This window comes from Anabrus simplex, chromosome 8 (genome assembly GCF_040414725.1).
Source record: "Anabrus simplex isolate iqAnaSimp1 chromosome 8, ASM4041472v1, whole genome shotgun sequence".
Lineage (NCBI taxonomy): Eukaryota > Metazoa > Arthropoda > Insecta > Orthoptera > Tettigoniidae > Anabrus > Anabrus simplex.
Genome location: NC_090272.1, coordinates 39,508,832 through 39,526,852, shown reverse-complemented (window position 1 = coordinate 39,526,852; position 18,021 = coordinate 39,508,832).

Sequence of the window (18,021 nt, the reverse complement as noted above, 5' to 3'; positions counted from 1 at the left end):
GGCAGTGTGGGAATACTCGGTTGAGGTTAATAGTAATATTGACCTTTCGTACTAGCAGATAATCGCCACTGTGTGCACCATGTGTGTTGAGCTGCAGTTTTGATATGTGGAAAGAAGTCGGGAATCGGAATTTTGATTTGTAATATATTCGCGGTATCTGCACTGGCGTCTTTCGCAGCTATATCGGCCATATCGTTGCTTACGTGCCGATTATGCCCTTTAATCCATATTAGCGTTATAACAAAACCGGATGTTTCAAGTCGAAATAGAAGAGACTTGACTTCGTAGACATATGTATTTGTATGAGGGGCGAGTGAATGCAGAGCTTGTAAAACACTTTGGGAATCGCTGAATATATTTATTTTTTTGGATTGCAACTGTTGAGCATATACAAGGGCTTCGTATATGGCATATAATTCTGCTGTAAAAATAATTAAATTATTAGGTAATGGATATTTAAAACTAATGAGTAGTTGTGGATCGTAAAATGCTGCTCCGACTCCAGTATTTGATTTTGACCCATCGGTAAATAGGTGGTAATCTGGTGTAGTTATGGAACTTATAAATTTCTTATGAGCGTATAATGTGGGATAAGGTGCAGACATTGATTGGATTGATGCATCGGAAGGGGCAATGATAATAGAAGGACAGAATGTTTGAATATCATAGTGGTATGAATACGTATTAATACGTGGTGTACGAAATATAGTCTCAGTAAGATGGTGGATTTCAGCATAAGCCATATATATGGCGGGATACCGATGATTGGGAGGAGGACGTTGTTGATAATATTCATATAATAATTGTAATTTAGGGACAATAAGGGAGTTCGTTCTACTAATATGTTTAAGTAGGAATTTTTTGGAAAGTTTTATCCTGCGGATGTACAGTGGTTCTTCCGTAGTTTCTACTAATAAAGCGTTAGTTGGTGTTGTGCGGAGGGCACCCACACTGATACGTAGTGCTGAAAATTGGAGACGATCCGACGCTAATAAACTATGTTTAGAGGTTAAATCAATGATATGGGCGCTATAATCAAGTATGGACCGAATGGTTGCATGATATAGCTGTGGTGCTGACAAAGGGTCAGCACCCCATGCACGTTTCGTTACCGTTCGTAAAATGGTGATATAACGATCAGATTTCCTAATAAGGTGTCGTATATGAGTTCGCCATGTGAGTTTTTGATCGATATATATTCCTAAATATAAGTGTTGTGAAACCAAGGGAATGCTATAGGTGTCAAAGTTAATAGGGCTTTTATCAAAGGTTCATTTATGTGTAAAGATCATTGCTGCACATTTAGGTATAGAAAGGGAAAGTCCATGAGCCGTTAGCCACTGAAAGACTAAACTTAAAACCTGAGATATTTTGTCTCTACAAAGGTCAATGTGGGAGTCAGCACAATAAATAACATAATCATCCGCGTAAGCTAGAATACGGGCGTGTGGTAACACAAGAGATTCGAGCTCTTTCATGTAAAGGGTAAACAAAATTCCACTGAGTATCGATCCCTGTGGTAAACCTTGTGATGTGTAACGGCTATCAATTGTGTGTTGAGGAGATTTAATAGTTAACCGGCGGTTAGTAAATAGTTGATTTAAAATAGAAATGAATTGGAAGGGGATTCCAGCACTAAATAATTTCTCCCAGAGGATATGCAATAATACAGCATCATAGGCACCTTTAATATCCAAAGACACTGCTACGGTAGATTGTTTCCGCCATTTTGCTAATAAGATGTCGAGTAAGAAAATAATGATAGGGTCGTGTGTACTATTACCCCGTCGAAAGGCAAACTGATACTTGGGTAATAACGAGTGATGTTCCAATACCCACGCCATTCGTTTCATAAGGATTTTACAAAAAACTTTGCGTATACATGATCCCAGAACTATGCCTCGGAAATTGTCAGGTTCAGTAGGCCGTTTTGTTGGTTTCAGGATGGGTGTGATGAAAAACTCATTCCACGATGCTGGTACATGTAATGTCTCGAAAATACTATTATAATATTTGAGTAAATAAATTTGGACATGGGGGGGTAAGGCCTTGAGCATTGAGTAATTGCATCAGGTCCTGGTGATGAGCTATTGACGGTACATAATACAGAGTGTAATTCATTATATGTAATTGGATTCAAAAGGGAAATAAAAGAACAAGAGTTATTCCGTGAGGTGGGTAGAAAGAGTGGATTTACGGTAACAGGGGCAAGGGTGTATAAAAAATCTTCTAGAACTTGTCGCGGATAAGCAGAAGAAGTTTGGTATTGGAAAGTTCTCGTGATCATGCGGATCGCGTTCCAAAATTTCGTTGCTGAAAGCTGTGGAGTTAATTGAGAAATAAAAGATTGCCAAGCTTTTCGCTTTTTTGCATTAAAGACGAGTTTTGTTTTCGCGATATGGTTTCGCAATTGAAAATAATGCTGCTGCGTCATCGATTGGCGATATTGTTTGAATAATTGTTTGCGCTTATGAATAAGATCGTGACATTCTTTGTCCCACCATTTTAGTTCGTATTGCTGTGGATGGGTCGTCACTTTTAATGGTCGGCACGGATGAAACATGTTTAAATATTGGGTTAAATAAGGGAGTAAAAGGGAAAAGGAAAGGGGGGACTTATGTTTCTGCTGCAAGATATAATTGAGGTATGATTGGTAATTAGAAACATTGAAGTTTTTATAAGATCGGACGTTACTTATACAGGAGGGTGCCTGAATCTGGGAATGTGGTGGGTGAATACCATATGTGATGAGAATGGGGAAATGGTCACTAGTGTGCGTGTCAGATAATGTATGCCAGGTGGTGACAGGGGCCATAGTGGTGCGGCAGAAAGTAAGGTCTACTGCGCTGGGTGGAGATCCAGGCGGAGTTAAACGGGTCGGGGAGCCGTCATTTAAAAGAAACAAATTCTGATGAGTTAAAATAGTAAGTAAGTTGGAACCTTTGATTGTATCTACCATACATCCCCATTCAGTGTGGTGGCAATTAAAATCACCGAGAAGAAAAAGATGTGGAAATGTGTCAAATTGTTGGATAAAATGCATCCATTGGTTCTGAGTAATGTAAATGTGGGGAGGGCAATAGATGTTGAGGAAACAGGTGTTATGGTGTACTATTCCTACAGCATAAGTGTGTGGGATGATGTATTGTAAAGAGAAATGTGTAACTGATAAGGAAGTATGTACACATGTGGCAACTCCATCAAAGCCGTTACCATCATGTCGGAAAACTTGATAACCTCGTAAACGAAAAATGATATGCGGTTGAAACCACGTTTCTTGTAAACAGATAAAATGAGCTCGTGTTTCATTCAGCAAAATTTGTAACTCATGTCTTTTAGAGGCGGCACTTCGACAATTCCATTGAAGTAAAGTAATCATGCTAGTATGTTCATGATAGAGTCTCGTAGCTTATATAAGACATGGTGAAGTTGAGGCTCGTGACCCATACTTTGAATTAACATTACCAGCAATTTCTGGATTTCTTGTTATAGGCGTTCCTTGGAAGGAGGATAATGTATATCTTGAGGGGTTGCAGAGGGTGGCTGCCTAGCAGATGTGGGCACACTTGAGGGATATGCTATTGACAGAGGTTGTTGCATGGCACTCGTTGATGGAATCGAATGTACTGGAACTGACGGTTCGTTTCGCAGAATGGCCATGTATCCTTGACGGTCGAAACCGGGTTCGGGTGTAGGAGGGGGAGATTGCATGATTACTTGGGTGAACTTGCGCTTACGCGGATTGGGAGTCGAAGGGGATGGGGGATTTGACGATAGAGGAGGGAACTGAAGGTCTTGTTGCTCGGAATGATAAATGGGGAGGGCGATTCGGGCTTTGGCTTCGGGAAAGGATATGTGTTCAGTACTCATTAATTTTTTAATGGTGACCTGATATTTATGTTCTGGACAAATTGATGAACCTGTGACATGGTTTTTTTTACAGTACGCACATTGCGTAAATTGCTCCGTACATGCTTGGGTTTCATGTTGTTGAGCACATTTCCCACAACGAGCATTTTTCGCTTGACATTGTCGAATGGTGTGGCCATATCGCTGGCATTTGCGGCAGCGAATAGGTGAAAAGATGTAGGTTTCCACTTCCATGTACACCTTATATAAGGCGACATGGGAGGGTAATGTTTGTGATCTGAAAACAATTTTTACTGAACCCGTAGGCAGGTATTGAGTTTCCCCATCTTGGACGGCACGGCGATTAAGTCGTTGCACACTTTTCACTGGTGCCTCTGATTCCAGGTACTGTAATATGTCATCATTCAATAAACCCTTTTCAACTCCGCGAATAATGCCAACTCTTAACACTTGTGAGGATGGGATGTACGCTTTAATTTTGAGGGTTTCAAGCATGGGATTACTCAGAAATGCGTTTGCTTGAGAAGCCGTATGAAAGGTAACTTGTAGTGATTACGTCCTTTACGTTGAATCGACTTGACATTGAGTTTGGTTTCATAAAAACGGCGACCAAGTGCCATAGGATGCAAATTGCCGATGTTTTGCTCGTTTATGGATTCAACAAAGACAAAGAAAGGTCCATGATGAAATCGATTATAATATTCCGGTGTAGGAGCCACTTGGGGCGTCTCGGATTGATTGTTAGATTGTTCAGAATTAGAACGGTCTACCACTTCGGTATTACTTCGCTGTACGTCAGACTCAGTGGACTGAGAATCTTGCTGTCGTGTCGTATTACTGGATGAATTGGTTATGGGTTCTTCTTCCATAGGTACTACGATTTCACGCTCCACTCGTAAGGAATTCCCAGTTACCGCCGACGTTCCTCCACTGTCGGTCTCCATTGCTTGGCACTCCCGCACCACACGCGAACGAAAACACAAGTGGTTACCACTACCGCGCACCTCTAACTCGCACAAGCAGAGTAGTGTACCGTACCACTGTCACTGCGTGACTGACCGTAAATGTCATGGAAACAGTGGACTGTTCTGTTCGTGAAGTTGATTTGGGCTCGTTATTTCACCCAGACACAATACTGTATTATATTTGTACTAGGTCTACACACGCACACAATTTCAATAAAGTAGTACACCAATGCAATTCTCTTTGAATGCAGTTGACAATGTTTTCTGAGTACGAAGTACTTGAAGATTGAGGGAAGTAAACCATGCAGCAGACTCACAAAATGGTTTCAAAGCACTTGAAGTAGATCAGGAAAAGACGTATCACCTAGACATTGAGAGTGAGGAAATACGTATACAAGACTAGGAGATATAGGAAAAGCACAGGGACACAAGGTATACTAATCTTCACGCTAGAGTGGCCGTCTCAGCGACTTCTACAAAACATACACACCGGGCCAACATATAAGGGACAAGCAGGAGAGGGCAGGGGAACGACAGAGGGGTGGATATATGTGAGAGTGTAGGACTTTGGACAGATGGAAAGAAATATCTGAGCAACGGATATGGAGGATGTAGGGAGGGCAAAGTGTCAGTGAAATCGTAAACAAAAGATGAAGAGGGGCGACAGTGTGTTGATATGAACATCAATGAAAATAATAATAATAACTTAAATGTTTCCACCTTTTCAATACAATATATTCACAAGATTACAAAATTATACGGTACTAGTTTCGACCCATCTAGGGGTCATCATCAGCCGTATTGGAGCAAAGATCATTTGTGCTCCAATACGGCTGATGATGACCCCTAGATGGGTCGAAACTAGTACCGTATAATTTTGTAATCTTGTGAATATATTGTATTGAAAAGGTGGAAACATTTAAGTTATTATTATTATTTATATATTGTTCAATACGGACCAAAAACATGAAATTCATAACCATCAATCAATGAAAATGTACACGCGATCGGTGGAGGGGGAGATGAGAATAAACGGTAGCTATGTGTCTTGGTTGAAGAGAAGGCGTTAGGGAGGGCAGGAGGCAATGAGAATATGATGAAATATGTAAGTAGTGTCAATGTATTGTGGGAAAGTGGGGTTAGAGTTGTAAATTAGAGTGATCTAAGAACTGATTTAAGATACGTATGATTGTGGCAGAGGGCTTGTAGACTAGACATGCAATTGACGAGGGGAGTGGATAATTGTATTGTATTAAGTTGGAGTAAAGGCATCGGCGAGGAGAGTTGTACAATGGGCATTGAAAAAAGAGATGATTGATATCAGCATCTACAGATCCACAATGGCATAGGGGATGTGGTTGTAAGCGAAATCGAAATTTATAGAGAGGTGTAAGGGAATGATTAAAGCGAAGACGTATTATATTGATGATATGACGACGAGTGTAGGTGGCGTGTTGATACCAGAAAGTAGTAGGTAGTATGGGTTGGAGACTATGATAGAATTTGCCCTTCTGACATGCAGATGTTGTCCATGTGTTTTGCCATATTTGTCGTTGTTGTGATTTGAGGAGAGATATGAAATCTGTGGCTGGAACAGAAAATGTAGCTGGGGTTGTAGATAAGAGGGAAGCCTCTTTCGCTAAGCGATCGGCTCGTTCATTGCCTGGTATGTTCTTATGTGCAGGTATCCAAATTAGGGTTATTTGGACACCTGATTGGTGTAAATTGAAGAGGATGTGTTTGACATTATAAACATACCAGTTCATTGTAAACTTGTTAGATTTTAGTGTTTGTAGCACGGAGAGAGAGTCAGTGAATATATTAGCAGATTGTATGGATGAATGTTTGATGTACAGTAATGTTTGTCGTATGGCAAGGAGTTCAGCTGAAAAAATAGAAAAGTGGGACGATAAGTGAAGCAATTCAGCATACTGAGTCTGTTCGTAATAAAAAGCAGCGCCGACACCACAAGAATTTTTCGATCCATCAGTATAAAAATTGGGACAGGCATTAGTGGATGAAATGCGAACTTTTTTAGAATGTAGAGGAAAAAATGAAAGCCGGTAAGGGAGCATAGCAAAAGAAGATTCTTTAGAATGAATAATAGTAGGAGTATATTGAATCACGTCGTATGCCACAGAATAGTATGGTAGCACATGACTACGAATAATAGTAGATTTAAAAGGGGAGACAGACTCAAATGACCAAATTAAGGCAGGGGCTCGGCAAGGATGTGTGATAGGTGTTGAGAAGGATTGAGCGAGTAATTGTAGTTTGGGTAGAAGGTTATTGGAGAGCACGTGAAGTCATTTGAGGAGATACTTAGATGCTAGAAATCTGCGTCGAAGGAGAAGAGGAGGGTCACCAGTTTCAACTAATAAGGCATTAGTAGGTGTGGTAGACAACGCACCAAAACAAACTCGTAGTGCTTGATTTTGAATTGTGTTGAGGGATTGAAGGGTAGATGGTGATGCAAGATCAATTATATGTGCACAGTAGTCGAAACGAGCACGGATGGTGGAGCAGTAGACTAATTTTGCTGTAGCAGGATCAGCTCCCCAAGAACGACGTGTAATGGCTTTTAGGAGGTTAATATATGTGGCAGTACAGTTGCGTAGGTGTTGTATATGTTGGGAAAATTGTAATTTACGGTCAAGGATAATGCCAAGATATTTATGGTGCGAATGTATGGGAATTTCATAAGTATTGAACAGTAAAGGCTCGGAGTTGTAAACCCGCTTGGTAGTAAAGATTACTGCAGAGCATTTATCGGGTGATAAAGAGAACCCATGAGTGTGTAACCAGGACTGAACTTGAATGAGCAGCCGTGTTATGCATTTGCGAGCAACATCTACGTCTTTATGTGAAAAGTAGAGAACTATGTCGTCGGCATACATAAGAATTCGGGCAGATTGGAGGGCAAGTTGCTCGAGGCCGGATAAATATAAAGCAAACAGTATTCCACTGAAGATATCACCTTGAGGGACGCTGACAGTAGCTGGACGAGGGGATGGCGTAGTGAGAGGAGGTTTGAAGATTAGAGTGCGAGACGTTAACAGATGACGTAGAAGAGTTATGAAAGTGGTTGGGATGCCTTTCTGTGATAACACATCCCATAACATATTCAGGGGGACGGAATCAAAGGCACCTCATATATCGAGGAAGACAGCAATAGTGTGTTCTTTTCGAGATTTAGCTAATAAGATGTCTATTATAAGCATATTGATTGCATCCTGAGCATTTCGACCCTTACAGTAAGCATACTGATACTTGGGAAGGAGGGAATAATATTCTAAGTACCAGAGAAACCTTTGGAGCAGGAGTTTAAGAAATAGTTTGCGTATACAAGACGGCAAAATTATTCCTCTAATATTGTGAGGGGAGGTCATTGGACGTCGAGGCTTTTGAACCGGAACTAGAAAAAAAGTGTTCCACTCGGGAGGAGGAGTCGTAGTATGTAACACAAAATTAAAGTACTGAACAAGCACTTGTAGGGCTTTGGTCGGCAACTGTTGTAACATAGCATAAGAGATATAATCAGGACCGGGAGTGGATGATTTGCAGGAATTAAAAACGGACGTGAGCTCAGGGAGAGTGATGGGACGTGAAAGGACTGAACACTGACGAGTGGAAGCAGAGATAGCTGGAGTATAAGGTGGAAGTGCATGATCTGGAGTGAGGGACCTTAGAAAGTCATTCAGAATAGTCGGCGGGATTTGAGGGCGTGGGACGTGAGTGGAAGCCCGGGTGAGAGCACGGATAGCATTCCATAAGTGAGATGCAGAAATATGGTTATGGAAAGAGGATATAAAAGTTTTCCAGGCCTGTCGTCGTTTTTGATTGAATACACGTTTGATATGCGCAATATGATGTTTGAGGTGAAAGTAGTGTGAAGGTGTTAGAGTTTTACGATAAATTTTGACGAGTCTCTTGCGTTTAAGGATTAATTGGTGACATTCACTGTCCCATCACTTTAATTGAGAGGCACCAGTTGTCATGGAGTTTGATGGTGGTGTAAAAGGATGGTATAGGTCTAGATACTGTGTTATTATTTCGAGCAGTGAGTGATAGGATAATTCTGTTACAGGGAAGGTCTCCAATTGGGTTACCATGTAGGAGTTAAAGCACGAAGCATTAAACTGTTTCATGGAACGTAGCGGAGCAATAGAATGGTCGTTAAGTGGGTTTTTAGTAATATACCCGTGGCCATAAGTAATGAGGATAGGAAAGTGATCACTTGTATGAGTGTCACTGAGTACCCGCCACGTGGTTATAGAGGCAATGGAGTGGCGGCAAAGTGATAGATCGACTGCACTAGGCAACGAACCAGGAGGAGTGAGCCTGGTAGGGGAACCATCGTTCAGAAGCAAGAGATGATGTTGAGTTACAGCATGTAAGAACTGTGTGCCTTTGGAGGTGTTGAGCGGGGCTCCCCACTGAGTATAATGAATATTGACATCGCCCAAAAACAACAGTTGGGTATCAGGTGGAAACTGATTAAAAAATTTGAACCATTGGGCAAAAGAGATGTAGTTATCAGAGGGATTATACAAGTTTATAACATATGTGTTCTGATATATAAGACCTAGGGAATAGGTATTTGGTATTATGTATTGTAGATGTAATGGAGTGTACGATAACGAAGTATGTATCAGAAGTGCGACACCATCAAATCCTGGTCTGTCATGGCGTTCGATAGAATATCCTGGAAAGTAAAAGTGAGTTGTATGAGAAAACCAAGTTTCTTGCAAAGCGACTATATGAGGAGATGTTTCGTGCATGAGAATTTTGAATTCGTATTGTTTATTTTGTAGGCTCCTAGCATTCCATTGAAGGATGCGTACTACCATTATTAAATATAAGGTGTAAACTTTCGCGAAGTTGACTAATAACTGGTAAGATATTGGGGTGATCGCCAATTAGTTGAGTAAGCTGCATGAGAAGATTGAGAACACACTGATGAACATGTTCTCGCTGAGGGAGTGTAGTACCTGTTTGAGGATGCTGTGCGGGTTGCAGAGGTATTGACGGGCTCGATGTTGAGGGAGTGGGCTGACTGGATTGAATGGGGTATTGATAACTCAGAGATTGAGAGGGGCGAGAGGATGTAGTGGATTGCACTAGCTGGAGATACGCAGCTCTATCATAGCCGGGAGAAGGTTTAGGTGGCAAATCCTTAACAATCACTTGTGTGAATTTGCGTTTGCGAGGGGCGTCTGGTATTGGAGAAGGATGTTGAGAGGGTAGGGGAGGAAATTGTTGAATGTTATTATATTCAGAATAAGTAGGTGGAAATAGTCGAGCAGAAGCTTCTGAGAAGGAAATGTTATCAGTGCACATGAGTTTTTTGATTTCCACTTGCTTCTGATGAACAGCACAATCTGATGAACCCGTTTCATGTTCCCGATTACAATGTACACATAATTTGACATTAGCAAGGCAGTCTGAGGTAGGATGATTCAAACCACAGTTGCGACAGCGAAAGTTAGTGGACTGGCAATTGCGTATGGTGTGTCCATAACGCTGGCATTTGGAACAAATAATGGGGTAAAATATAAAGGGATTGACTTCTAACATTACATGATAGATTGAAACATATTTGGGCAACGTTTTGGAGCAAAAAACAACCTTTACGGAGCCGGTAGGTAGATATACTGCCTGACCATCTTGGAGGGATTTACGGCGTAGGCGATGAACAGAATGGACTTTGACGTCACTCTGAAGTAAAGTAAGAATATCGGATTCAGTTAGATCTTTCTCAACACCGCGTATAATGCCTACGCGGAAGATATTGGAGTGAGGAATAAAGGCATGCAACTTGTGTGTATCAAGGAACTTATTCTGCAGAAAGTCATTAGCATGATTAGGAGAGTGAAAGTTTACCTGAATCCTGTTACGGCCTTTATACTGGATGGATTTAACAGGAAAGTTCCTTTCATGGAGTAAACACGCTATAGCCATAGGGTGTAGGTTGCCAATGTTATTACCTTGTTTGGATAAAACAAAAACAAGATATGGTCCTGGGTGGTTTAATGGGTATAAATTACATGCACTAGTATTAGGAAGTTGAGCAGGAGGGGGAGGGTTAGTATTGCATTGGGTCGAAGTTTGCAACGAAGGGGTAGGAGTAGAACTATCATTCACGTTTGTATCCATTTTCACTTCTTCTTCCCGTTCAACATTACTATTTGATGCGGGATGAAAGTCCCGAGTACCTCCACTATCAGAACTCATGCCACCACTGCACAATCACACGCAAGCGAGCACTCGAACGCAGGAGTAAGTTCTAGAAACTTCAAACACCGAACACGAAACCTCGAACACAACGAACCGTACAGTACGATGTCGCGGACGAGACTATGAACAGTGGACAAATATGGCGCAATAGCTTCAGGTGCAAGTACACAGAGTAGAGATCTAATAAATCGATATCGACCGGCCGCAAGGAAAAAGAATCTCAAGAATTAAATAATGATGGACTGAAAAATTTGAAAGAGAACGATTCTTGACTACCTTGAGAAGAAAGAGTTACAAGTTGAAGGGAAGCAGCATGGCTTACAGAAAGATTTAAAAAGGATCAACGCAACGTTGTATACGAAAGTATTAATATATTAACAGCAGAGAAGACTATACCTGCAAGAACATAAGGCAGAAAAGGAGTAGATTTGAAAGAAATATTCGTTACTGTAACACCTGAACTCAGAAACGAAAGGAATCTTCAGCCGAGTTATACGTTGCCGAAATTAGAACCATAGCGGCATAATTTATTGTTTCCAGGAGGGAGACAATATCTGTTTAAGCAAAAGAAAGAGCAAGAAATAGGCCAAATTAGAGAAATCTATAAAATTTAAAGAAAAGAGTATTCTCGTCCAATACGAGTTTCCGAAAACAAATATTACGAATTGAATAGCCTATTATTCACCAGTACACTATGAATTCTACTATGTGTTTGTTCTTTTATGATTGCATGGTAACTGGTGACAAGATGGACTCAGCTTAAGCAGATGGAAATGTTCGCTCAAGACTAAGTAGCTCAAGCCAAGACCCCAGCCGGAGCCGCAGATGACGTAATCTTTGGATCGCAGGGGCCGCCTACTCCAAGATGCCGTAGTCCAGCAGAGATCCAGCAGCAAAATCCCGTTACGAGATAAGTATAATGAGTTGCATCGTAATGAATTTCAAATCAATTGATGAAAAATATTTATAGGTGTACAGGAGTGCTAGATATAAGAGATGAAGTGCCAATGAAAGGATATAGGAATATAAATGCCAATTATTAGCCGATGAAATGTGCCAATTTATGCTATATAACTACGGTGCTAATGTGATAATTTTAAGGTTATTGGAAACTAGATCTGATTGAGTATTTGTGCATGTTTTGTGCCAATCAATACGTGTAGACCGTGAAGCGTTTAACCAGTTGTGATAGTAGAAAATATAGGCGAGATATAAGACGTAACCTAGAACTTCAGGTCAATATGTGTACCAATCATGGCCAGTACGATAATAGCATTGTAAGGAAGTATTTGAAATATTACAAAGTTGCAGTGTATTAGAGAATAATCAGGTTGTTAAGTATTGCTACCGTAACACAGAGGTGATTTTAGTGGAATTGAAGGATGATATTTTTAAATATGGAGGTATATATATATATATATATATATATATATGAAGGAAATGGAATGTTATTATGGCATGTTGTAATTAGAGTGAGGAGATGTGTTTCTGTTCGTTGTTTAAGAACGGGATAGATGATTGACTTGCGAATTCCTGTGTTACCGGTACATATTATATTTATATTTGGATTAGCGCTGCAAGTGAAGAATTTAGGCCATGTTGAGTTGAATGTATGTCTCGAACCAAGCAGAATGTGTCTCGTAGTAACTTTCAGAGGAAGATATGGAGAGGTTACGTGTTTGTTACACATTACATAATATATATATTTAGGAATAGAGTGGAGTCTCGCATATTTACGTATTTGAAGGTCAGCACGTTAACGCTTATATGAAGTACGGTTTACTTTAACAAAACCATGGCACAGCAAAGTGGTATTTGAAAATATGTAAATATATTGGCACATAACTAGGACTGCATGGCACCAATTTTCGCAGATTAGACTGACGTGCTATCAAATCTATGGCACTCTGTACTAAAATTATTTGGTTTATTTTATACATATGGTGATGTACTGATTTAATTTATTCATTTGGGTTATGATAGGAATATTAATATCGGCATGGGTGTTTTGAACCCATATTTAAACCTGGAAATGCTTATCTCGTAACGTGGTGAGTCACAAACAAGAATCCAAACAAGAATCCAAACATGTATCCAAGTAAATTTGGTCAAACAGACCGAAAAGCAAAATGAAGCTTAAACGTTGCCCCAAAGAAAATCCCAAACAACATTAAATGAAAGATATTCCATTCCTCCTTGGTTTAATAAAGTTGTGGTCCCTATTTTTCCCCTTGTATCAATTTAAGCATGGAAGATATGGTATATTTTGATACTTAAGAGAAATGTAAGCAGATATGTTGAAGATTTAAAGATCTTTCAAATATGTTTATCTCGGAAACCAAGCATTTTAAGAATGATATTTGTAATTTCATGATTTGCCATTCTTTATTGCCAATGAAAGCATATTATTCAATTTTATTATACATTAGCATGCTAATAAATTAGATATAGATTTGATTTCGCATTTCTATTCTTTAAGTAACGTGTAGTATATAGTAGTATGATAGTATACAGATCTATTGAGTTAGGTTACGTTAAATATTAGGTGATGATCAGATAATTTCTTTGACATAAGGATACGGTATGACTGTTTCAACGGACGGATACTCTTCAACGGAATCCGCGATTTATTTGAAGCATATGGGAACAACGAAGCAAATTTTACCCTGAGAAGCAATTATGCACCATGTAGTTGGAGCTCATGTTCGTAAATTATATTCCAGTTTAGAGTCTAGGTATGACTTTCGACCCGATACTTAAAATTTTGTGGCCGGAGCAATATTTAAACATGTGTATATTCAGTTAACGCTCCAACGCGGTGTAATAGTGTGAGTTACCGTGGGAACATTTATAAACGAAAGGTTGCAGAATTTAATTTACAGGTGCATTAAAATAGTTCGCCCAACGTGGCGCAACAACATAAGACAGAGGTACCGGAAAGGGTCGCAAATTAAATGGTGCAATACTAATATCTCAAAAACTGAAAATGTTACAGGCATGAAAATTGGGTTGGAAGCTCCTTTATTAAAAAAATTTTTTTTTTCAAAAAAAAAATCTGAATTACTTTTATGGAGATACTTATATCTCAAAAAATGAAAATGTTACAGACGTGAAAAACTGGTATTTGGAATCTCCTTTAAAAATAAAGAAACACATACTTTTTTGTTTTTGGAAAGCCCATTTAAGGGAGGAGGAGGTGGAAAGAAGGTAATAATCTTATTGGCTTTACGTCCCGCAAACTACTTGTATGGTTTTCGGAGACGTCGGGGTGCCAGAATTTAGTCACGCAGGAGTTCTTTAACGTGCCCGTAAATCTACCAACATGGGGCTGACGTACTTGAGCACCTTCCAATACCACCGGACTGAGCCAGGATCGAACCTGCCAAGTTGGAGTCAGAAGGCAAACGGCTCAACCGTCGGAACCACTCAGCCCAGTGGTGGAAAGAAGTAAAGAAGAAATTGAATTTCTTTTAATGAAGATACTTAAATCACAAAAACTGAAAATGTTACAAACGTGAAAAATGGTATTTGAAATCTCCTTTAAAAATAAAGAAACATGTATTTTTCTGTTTTTTGAAAAATCTGCTTAAGGGGTGAGAAGAATTGAAAAATTGGGTGAATTTTTGAAATGAGTACCGGTATATCTACAATATATGTCAAAAACATGACATGTTCCCACATTCATCCTTCTCTCTCTCTCTTTCTCTCTCTCTCTCTCTCTAGTCTATCTTCTTCCAGGAGCAATTTACTCTTCACATTTTCTGACAATAGTTTTTCTTCATTTAACTCCATCACATGGGCAATGTGTTTGTAATTTTCTTGCTTCAAACCTCTCAGCATGTAGGCCGCTAGGTCTTGATCATTGATGCTGGATCCATGATTTCTCAGTTTTTCCACCAATTGCTCAACCCGATTCAGATATTCCAAAACAGGTTCATCATGTTTCTTGTTGCAGCTTGCCAATTCGTCCATAGTGCTCACAAACTGAAAAGAAGAGATCTTGAAATGGATTGCCTTCAGTCTGTTCCAGGCATGCTTTGCTCGTTCATGTCTGGTTACATCATTCAAGTAACAGTCCTCTACCAACTCCGTCAAGTAACTGAGTGCAGTGGCGTTTAGGTCCTCTTTGTCTGTAGTTAAATCTTCATCATCATCGTAACTGGATCGATGGCAGCCCAGCATTTCTTTCTTGTTAGGAAAGCCTTCACTCGCTTGCACCACACCACATAGTTTTTCGGCCCCAGTCTCTCAATCTTCGGCGTATCCGCAACTGATGCCATTTTCTACTCACGACTTACTGGCACACTGAGCCCATAACCTATCAGAAATAAATTGGGCCACAACTCTCAATAACTGATTTTAAAAGTTTATTAAAAAACTTCTTGTCTCAACTCAACAACACATTGCGCAATCATTCGGCACAGAAAGACAAAAGAATCATAGTTTCAGTCATAGAGTAATAATAAACTTAGCGCAGTTCTGGTGCAAGAAAGTTGGTGACACAATCTTTTGATAAAACAATTGAATAATCAAAAAAACACTACCATAGACATGAAAAATACTACAGACACTATTTACAATTTTCCTCATCATGTCAAATTTTTTACGACACTAAGTACAGAAGAAAAATTATTAATTCCAATAGCAAACAATTCATTTGTGGTAATCCCATTAGAATTGGGTACAAGATCTAGATCCTGAACACCAAGGACAGATATTTAGTGAATTTTGAGTTGTACCAGGGTGAAGGACCAAAATCTAATGCTGACTATGACAAGTTATTTGGTAGGGCTGCAAGTCCCCTATTTGTTCAGCTTGAGGAAGTTCCAGATGAGAAAAAGGAACTAAGCTACACTTTCTTCATGGACAATTTATTTTCTAGTGCATGACTATTCTCATTTCTCAAGTATTGTGGCTATTCTGCCGTTGGTACTATTCGAGAAAAAACAAGCAAATATTTTCCAAAGAAAAAAAGATCGTGGGAAGAGAAGAATGATGGACTGTTTTATGTCCGGTGGATGGATAACTCCGTGGTCACAATGATCTCTTCTTCATGGGGTGCACAAGAAGTCAGTCAAGTGAAGAGATACTCACAGTAGCAGAAGCGAAATGTAATGATTCCAAGGCCAAGGCTGGTTGCCAAATACAACACCTTTATAGGAGCCACTGACCAGATGGATCAGAATGTTGCCTGCTATTGCAGCACTGGGATATGAGGCAAAAAGAAAGTACTGGCCATGCGGTTAGAGGCGCGCGGCTGTAAGCTTCCATCTGGGAGATAGTGGGTTCGAATCCCACTGTCGGCAGCCCTGAAGATGGTTTTCCATGGTTTCCCATTTTCACACCAGGCAAATGCTGGGGCTGTACCTTAATTAAGGCTATGGCTGCTTCCACCCAACTCCTAGGCCTTTCCTATCCCATCGTCACCGTAAGACCTATCTGTGTCAGTGCAACATAAAGCCACTAGCAAGAAGAAAAAAAAAGGTACTGGCCTTTGTTCTCATGGATGCTAGATGTGGCTGTTCAAAACAGCTGGATTTTATACAATAAAGGGAGAAGACAAAAAATTGCTCACCAGGATTTCCAAAGAGAAATAGCTACAGTCTATCTCCAGAGATACTAGAATGTACCAAAAGAGCTGGAAGACCAGCAGCTTCACGGACCTCTCTTAATTTTCAATTTGTATTATTTTCTTAGGTTACAAAATGCTAATCTTTCCTCACTCCTACCATTTCTCCTGAATTCTTTCAATGCCTCCATTACTAATTTATTTTCTCAAATCTTGCATTCCTTGTTGTACCAACCTTCTTTGCCCCTCTTCTTGCTCCTCATGACTCTAGTCACCTGTGCTACCCTTCTAACTGGGTATTCAATTAATTAATTCTAATACCCTGTCAATATTATCTTCTTTTAGGCCTCTTCCCATCCACACCTAATTAAATCCAGCTCATTTTCTAAAAGAGCTTTTAGTTCTTGTTTTGTCTTTTACATCCATCTGTATTTAGTATAACTCTTGCCCTTCTCAATACACCTCCTTTCCTCCCCGCCCTCAATCAATCAATCAATCAATCAATACTGATCTGCATTTAGGGCAGTTGCCCAGGTGGCAGATTCCTTATCTGTTGCTTTCCTAGCCTTCTCCGAAATGATTTCAAAGAAATTGGAAATTTTTTGAACATCTCCCTTTGTAAGTTATTCCAATCCCTAACTCCCCTTCCTATAAATGAATATTTGCCCCAGTTTGTCTTCTTGAATTCCAACTTTATCTTCATATTGTGATCTTTCCTACTTTTATAAACGCCATTTAAACTTAATCGTCTACTAATGTCATTCCACGCCATCTCTCTGCTGACAGCTCGGAACATACCACTTATAATACCAATATAAATGGTCCGTTATTGGACATTATAAATTTACCTGCTAACTCATTCTTGGTTGCCAGCGTTTCGCCCCCGTGTGCCAGGGTGGGCTCATCAGTTGGTACCTAGCACACCTACCAATACGCTGGCTAGTGCATACCGTGGAGGCCACTGCGTAGGCTAACTGGAGCCACCGGCAGTACCAATGCACTAAGAGACTTTGTCTCATCAGCAAAAATTGATGCCTGCTTGGCCATCAGATGATATAGATGTTGATCAATCAATCAATCAATCAATACTGATCTGCATTTAGGGCAGTCGCCCAGGTGGCAGATTCCCTATCTGTTGCTTTCCTAGCCTTTTCCGAAATGATTTCAAAGAAATTGGAAATTTATTGAACATCTCCCTTGGTAAGTTATTCCAATCCCTAACTCCCCTTCCTATAAATGAATATTTGCCCCAGTTTGTCCTCTTGAATTCCAACTTTATCTTCATATTGTGATCTTTCCTACTTTTATAGACGCCATTCAAACCTATTCGTCTACTAATGTCATTCCACGCCATCTCTCCGCTGACAGCTCGGAACATAC